The sequence below is a fragment of the Echinops telfairi genome, unplaced genomic scaffold, assembly GCF_000313985.2.
Source record: "Echinops telfairi isolate 266 unplaced genomic scaffold, ASM31398v2 ScPeMD7_7469;HRSCAF=8507_1, whole genome shotgun sequence".
Classification (NCBI taxonomy): domain Eukaryota; kingdom Metazoa; phylum Chordata; class Mammalia; order Afrosoricida; family Tenrecidae; genus Echinops; species Echinops telfairi.
The window spans coordinates 72311166-72319110 of NW_022111373.1; the positions used below are offsets into that span (position 1 = coordinate 72311166).

General features: G+C 41.0%; 1 protein-coding gene and 1 pseudogene across 1 annotated transcript in view; both read left to right on the forward strand.

The window, feature by feature from the left end:
* The window catches only part of ARSB (arylsulfatase B), a 268069-nt gene that overhangs the window by 171079 nt on the left and 89045 nt on the right, over positions 1–7945 (forward strand). The gene's annotated exons all lie outside the window — the stretch shown is intronic.
* On the forward strand, positions 3529–3964 carry LOC101642864 (annotated as a pseudogene).

The window sequence follows — 7945 nt, forward strand, 5'->3', positions numbered from 1 at the left end:
CGGGCTGGGATGTTTTCTCAATATTCAATTGCTCTTGTATATAAAGCTCTTTCTTATACACATGAGTGTCTATGAATTTGTTTCTCTAGTCAACCCAGACTAACACAATATCCAAATATTTCTGCTTTGCCTCATGTTATTGATTTTGAGTTAATTTTCAGTCAGAGAATACACCTTATTACTAAAATAGCCTTTCAAAAGTTAAGACTTGTTTTTCAGCTCAGTATATGGGCTTACTTTGTGTCTAATCAATATATGCTTGAAAAGAACATGTGTTCTGTCATTATGAGGTGTGAAGACGTCATTGTTGTGATAAAGTCATGTCATGCTTATATTCCAGTAGATGAGTAAAGCCCATGTGGGTATATTGCTCTGATTGTTGTTTTTATACTGAGCTGTGTCACATTGTTCATCTTATTTTTTACATTTTGCTTCTTTGACTCTTTAGAAAACAGTAATATTTTTTCCTAGTGTTCATCATTATGCAAGTATTTTAGAATTCCATTAGCTCCTTTTATGTACTTGAGTTCAATTTGCTATGCCAACTCTAAATGTCATTTTGGCTTCCACTTATTACCTATATGGGAGTCAATTAACTTACGCAGTACCTTTCCTTTCTCTCTCTTGTCACCTTTTTTTAGTTACATTATTTCTACTTTGTCAGAGCACATCGTTTTTAATACCTTTCCTCTCTTCTTCTCCACATTTTCTTTTAGCTTTAGATATGCAGTAATATACTCAATTTAACCCCCTGTCCATTTACCAAGTTTTCTCCAATTACCTCTTAATTGGAAAAGCTCATTCTTTATGAGATTTCTGAGGAGTCTGAGAATTCTTGAATTCCCATCATGTACTAAGCTTGACTGTTCTAAAACCCTTGCCTCATGTTTCATTTCTTTGAGTTTTGAAAATATTAATATACTTTTTCTTGTATAATTGATAACATTTAATACAACTAGTTTTATTTTCTTTACACCTCACTTGATCCTTTTATGCAACATCTCAGAAGATCTTTATTATTATTATTGTTAAAGTTTAATAATTCTAGTAGCCATCTCAAAGGTGACCATGCTATGTCAATATTTGCAGATACATGTTGGATTTTTTCAATCTGTAAATTTAGGTTTTCCTTTATGTCAGAAAAGTTATCTTGAATTACAGTTTTAAATATGTGCCATTTTTCTTTTTTTCAGAGATTTCAATTCTATATCTTATTGACTTTCATACTTTATACTACATTTAAATTTTTTATTCATTTCCCTTTCTCTTTCTATTTTTATTCTCTAACAACAACATATGCATTCTTTAGTCATATATAAAGTACCTTTGCTTCTGAGATTTTTTTCTTTAGTTCCATGTCTGTCTGCTGACCCTCATGTATGTTTTCTGATCAAGTCTGATGAGGTGCCAAGCCCTGTCCCCTGAGCCAGAAGTCTGTTTTCAAGATTTCTCAGGGACTTGGTTACTTTGCTCCCCTCGCTGCCCTATTGCACTCTCTACGCATTTCACCTGCTGTGCATGGGGCAGACCGGGAGCACTTTCCACACAGTGTCTCCAGTGCTGTCCCCATAGTGCTATGGGTCAGTGAGGGAATGTTGTGTCTTGTAGTGGGACCAGCCCTATGGTCCTCTCTGTGCATTGGCTGCTCTGAGCAGGAATGTTGTCCCCGGGAATTGGTGGGCCACGATGAGGTTCTCTCTTTCTCTCTCCCTCTCTCCCTCCCTCTCGTTCTCTCCTTCTTAGTTCACTCCCCTGTGGTCTAGACAGACCCACCTCTCTCCCCGTGAGATTTTGTTTTGGGTTAAGTGCCTTAGTTATCTAATGCTGCGGTAACAGAAGTGCCACACAGCAATGGCTTTAGTAAGTTAAACATACCAGTGTAGAAAGCTCAAAGTCCAAATTCAGAGCTCCAACTCTAGGGGAAGACTTTCTTTATCTGTCTGGGGGAAGATCCTTTCTCCCTTTAAAATCTGTGGGCTTGATGTGCCTTGGAAATCTCCATGTGTCTTGGCATCAATCTTCCCCAAGGTAGGAGGGTCTCAGTGTAGGGACCCTGGGTCCAAAAGATGTGCTCTGCTCCCATCTCTTTCTTGGTGGTGGTAGGGCCCTCTTTCCCTGCTCACTTCTCTGTTTTCTGCTTGTAAGTTAAAAAGGTGATACAAGCCACAGTCCAGGAAATGTCCCCTTCATCAGATCAGGCATGTGACCTGAGTAAGGCTGTTACAGCCCACTTCATCCCCCTTACGACAGGCCTGCTGATCACATCAAAGCACATCATGGTGGAGGAATCCTAGCTGCTAAAGTATATCAACACGTAATTGCCAAACCACTGAGACTCATGGCCCAGGCGGGTTGATACATATTTGGGGGAGAAAAAATTCAATCCATGGTATTACGTTTCTTTCTCAAGTCCAGCGAGCTCTTGTTTCACAGCTTTCTGCTTGTTCCTTTCTATTCTGAGATTTTAAATTTCTGACCCATGATGTTTTTCATATTGGCAATTACTGATTTAATTATGCTTAATTCATGTTGAAATATTGTGTAACCATTTTCCTTTGTGACTCTTTTCTTTTTCTTTTTTTGGGTAACAGGGTAATGTTCTCATTTGCTAAAAATCTGGGGCATTGGAGAGGAAAATCTAGCTAGCTAGACAGTTAACCAGAGATCGTTGCCATATTTTTGCATAGTGCATCCCCTGATGCCTGTAGCTAGAGGTAGAAAGGGAGAACTCATCTTTTTTCTACACTCTTTAGGATCAAATTTGGACCCTTATGGTAGAATCCAAGAATATGTTCTTAATCTCTTCAGCATTGGGGTTAGCAAAAAACCCCTTGGGACTTTGGCATCTGGCCTTCTCTCTAGTTTCCAACACTGTTGCCAGCTCTCTTCTTTTTGTAATTCTCCATGCGTATTAGAACGGAAATTGGAAGAAAGTCACATGAGGCCCTGCTGGTTTGCCCCAGTACTAACTCACAAGTCCTACCAATTAGGTTTGGGTAATGGATAGCAAAAGATCATATGAAGGGTGTGAGTCAGTTATTTCCAAAATATTATTGATAAATTCTTGAGTAGCCTATTTTTAAAACTTAGCAAGCCTTCTTAATAAAAAATCTGCATGAAGAAAAATCTCTTTCCATCTATAACTCAATATGAAATGAATTCAGTGCACACATTTCCTTACCAAATTTAGTTAAAATTGTATAATTTCCATACCTAAACTTTTTATTCATGGTAATATTTGCATGTTAAAATAGCTTTTCAAGGAATATGGGATTTATGCAACCTCAACGTCACCAACACCCACATAACAAAGAAATTATGTTCTGCAAGAATTCTACTAGCGTAGTGGTTTTCAAATGTGCACTCTATGGTTAGAGCTGGTTCAAATCCTGCCTCTTCCTCTTAGTATTTCTATGATCTTGGGCAAGTTACTCAATGTCTCTAAGAATTAATTTCCTATTGTGTAACATGTAACATTAATAGTGTCTACCCTGGTTCCCTTTCCCCGGCCGGCAGCGTGGACGCATGATGCCTGGAGTTACTGTAAAAGACGTGAACCAGCAGGAGTTCGTCAGAGCTCTGGCAGCCTTCCTCAAAAAGTCTGGGAAGCTGAAAGTCCCTGAATGGGTAGACACGGTCAAGTTGGCCAAGCACAAAGGCCTTGCTCCCTATGATGAGAACTGGCTCTACATGCGAGCTGCCTCCACAGCACGGCACCTGTACCTTCGGGGTGGCCCTGGGGTCGGCTCCATGACCAAGGTCTATGGGGACAGCCGAGAAACGGTGTCATGCCCAGCCACTGCAGCTGGGGCTCCAGGAGCGTGGCCCACCGGGTCCTTCAAGCCCGGGAGGGGCTCAAGACAGTGGGGAGGACCAAGACGGCAGCTGCAAACTGACCCTTCAGGGACAGAGAGATCTGGGCAGAATCGCTGGACAGGTAGCAGCTGCCAACAAAAAGCATTAGAACAAATGATGATGGGTTAATAAATTGCCTCGTTCAGAAAGAAAAAAAAAATAGTGTCTAACCCATAGGCTTTATGGAGGATTTAATAGAAGAATGTATATAAAACACTTGTTATAGAACCTGGGACTTTGTAAGATCTTACTAGCTGGGAATAAGATGAAAACAACAAGGAGAAAGCTTAGATATCAAAATGATTTTAGTCACTCACTAATTTTTGTTTTCAAAACTCAGAAAATATTGTCATGGCTGTTTCTATTCCCCCAAATTTGATACAACATCCTGGGGTGTGTCTTTTTTATGACAGATGGTCAGCAGCTAGTGGTAAAAGAAGTATGGGATGTAATAGCATTTCATTTATTTATGGAAAATGTTTTACTGCCCCACCCTTCAACTAGCTGGAAAATGAAAGTCAAAAACTGTAACCTCTAGTTATAAATGGACAGTGCTGTGATCTCAATGTCTGAAACTGTAGACTTTTCAAAAATATTTATAGCATATTGGAAACTAGTCACTGATCAGTGTCTCTTTGTCTTTTTAAAAATGAGGAATTTACAAAATAAAATTTTACATAACTTAAAAATGAAAACTGAAACTCTACCATAGACAATTAACTACTTTATATAAATCTTTAAGAGAATGGAGAATGAGAATCGTGATACTTATAATGAACAGATATTTGTTAATAGAGGCTAAGAGATAAGCTAAATGGATGGAAATTTAACACATTGGTGAAGACTCTTAAGTCATGTCTACATTAAGCTACAGAAACACTTAAGCCCGTGGCTACAAGTAGAGATTCAGTTAGTCTCCTTTAGTTTCAAACCTAGTTCCAACACTTACTCTTCCCCCCACCCCTTCTTTCTTTATTTTTATTTTTTAGATCATTTTATTGGGGGCTCTTACAACTCTTGTTGCAATCTATATATCAATTGTATCTGACATATCTGTACACATATTCCATCGTTCTTTGCTAGACATTTACTTTCCATTGAGCCCTTGGGATCAGCTCCTCTTCCCCCCCTCCCCCTCATGGCCCTGTGATAGATTATAGATTGTTATTATTTTTGATAGATTGATAGATTATTAGATTGTTATATATATCTCACACTGACCGTTGTCTCCCTTCTCCTCTGGTTTCTGTTGTTCTTCCCACTGGATGGGGGTGTGTGGTTGTGTGCCACTCATTGCAATCGATAGTCACTCCCTTCCCACCTCTCCCCACCTTCCCCCTACCCTTTTGGTATAGCTGTTCCCATTCCTATTCCTGGGTTCCATGTGTTGTGAGTTGTTTCTCTTGCCTATACCTATGTACATGCTCTTGTCTAGCCCACAGTAGGGAGCAGCACTGGGGTCATGATAGTGGGGGGTGAGGAGGCCTCAAGGGATCAGAGGTATATTGCGTGATCCATCAGTGCTCTACTGCACCCTGATTGACTCATCCCCTCTCTGAAACCCCTCTGTGGGGAGATGTTCCGTTGTCCACAGATAGGCTTTGGGTCTCCGCTCCAACCCCCCTCTTCTCACCAATGTGTTTTTGTTTGTTTATTGTTTGTTATGAATCTTCTGATGCCCATTGTCCAATCCCAATGACACCTCATGATCGCACCAGCTGATGTGCTTCTTCCATGTGGGCTTGTTGCTTCATTGTTGGATGGCCACTTGTATAACTTCAAGCTTTAAGATCCAAGACACTGTATCTTTTAATAGCCAGGCACCCTCTACTGTCTTCACCACATCTGCTTATGTACCTATTTTGTCTTCAGCAATCTTTGGGGGGTGAGGTGGGGTGAGCATCACAAAATGCCAATTTCTTAGAACAAAGTGTTCTTGTATTGAGGGAAGGTATGAGCTGAAACCCAAGGCCCATCTGCAACCTCTGTGTATTGCCTTATAAATATATGTCCATAGGCCAATACCTCTATTTTTATGGATTGATGTATTTACATAAGTACATGCCTCTGTTAATACTCCTATCCATACCTTTGCTTCCCAGAGTTTTCCTCTGTTTCCTTTTGCCTCCTCCTGCCCCATCATCACTTTCCCCTTTCTTCCACCTCTTAGTTCTTCCTTGCAGCGAAATTGGTGTTGCTCTAATACTCACAGGTTCTCTACACCCTCCTAGGTGTTAGTTTAGATTCCCTAGTTGTTCCCCTATCAATGGCGCTGTACGCTCACCACACCCTTCTCCCAACCTCCTTCTTCACCCTAGACCCTACTGGGCCATTGGCCCTGTTGCTTTCTCTCCGAGCTTCCCTCCCATGTCCATCCCATATAAGTAGGCAAACCAGCAATGTCCTAATCCAAACAATAAGAAAACATAAGGTTGAAAAAAGGAAGAGATTAAAAAAAAACCCTACATTGATCCAGGTCTGTTCGCTGGCTTCCATGAGTCCCTCCCCCCTGGTCCTGGGGGAGATCCGGGGACTGCCCCTCCTAGCCCAAAGTCCATTCTTGAGGTTCCTCAGGGGCTCTGTGGATTGGCTTTACTCCAGTTGCTGATGTGTTATGCTCCATTTATGATTTATCCCACTGCGGGGGATTCAGTCCACACTGTGTCCCCATTATTGTTCTCTCTCACAGTACGCTCCAGTTAGGGGACAACATGTCTTGAGTTGTTGGCAGTCCCACAGTCCTCTCTGTGCCTTAGCAGTTCCATTCGGGGTCATCATCCACCAGGCTTGGTGTGCCTATATGGAATCTAGACCGACTGTCTCTTTCTGTTTTTCCTTCTTGGTTTGCTTCTGTGTGGGCATTGTAAGTCGGTTCCTTTCCCCCACCTGAAGGTCAGGTGTCATACTCTAGCTTTATAGTGTGGTGATCTGAGAAAGACGTCTGAATAATCTTTATGTGCTTGAATGCACTCAGGCTTGACTTGTGCCCCAGCATGTGGTCAACTCTTGAAAATGAGCTATGTGGGCTTGAGAAGAATGTGAATTTGTTTGTGTTAAATGGAAACCTCTATAAATGTCTATCAGGTCCAGTTGCCTAATTGTATTGTTTAGCTCTATAGTCTCCTTGCTGAGCTTCTTTCCCAATGATCTATCTTTCTCATATAGTGGTGTATTAAAGTCACCTACTATGATTGTTGAATCTGTGATTTTTTATTCATCTTTTTAATAGTCTGACAAAATTCACCACTTCATTGTTAGGCAAGTAAATATTCAATATGCCAGCTGGTTCCTGGTTTACTGATCCTTTGAGAATTATTTAGTGCCCCTCCTTGTCTTTTTTATGGTTTGAACCCTGAGGTCAATTTGTTGGAGATTAGGATTGCCAGTCCTGCCTTTTTTTAGGTTGCCGTTTGCCTAGTATACTTTCTGCTAGCCTTTTATTCTTAGTTTTTGTCCGTGCGCTTAAAATGTGTTTCTTCCAGGCAACTGATTGTTATGTTTTCTGTGCCAGTTCTCAAGCTTTTTTCCTTTTAATGTATGAATTGAGGCCATTTGAGTTCAGAGTTATTATCACCATCTTTGGATTCATTGCTGTCATACCGTGTCTTGCGTTTTGGGTGTTTTCCTATCTTTCCTATCTTTCTTTAAATCAATGTGCTGTGTTTTTTTGGGGGGGGGGAACTTCTTTCTTGTCTTCTTTTCCCTCTGAGGCCTTGTTATCTTGGTTATTGTTGTTGCCATGTTGGCTTCTGGATGGAGTTGGGCTATATGGTGGTCTCCTGCTTGTGCTTGGTGAAGGTTGATCCTCTGACCATAGTGAGTTGGCCAGGATCTTCCGCAGGGTTGGGTGTCTTGCAGCATATTCTTTGAGTCTTTCCTTGTCTTGGAAGCCCCTTATCTCCCCATCTATCTTAATGGATAATTTGGCAGGGTAAAGGATTCTTGGGCAGCCGTTTTTTTCTTTCAGCTTATGGAAGATGTTGCTCCACTCTCTCCTCCTCTTCATGGTTTCTGCTGATAGGTATGAGCATATTGTTACCTGGGCTCCCTTGTATGTGACTGTCCTCTTTTCTCTTGCTTCTCTTAAAAT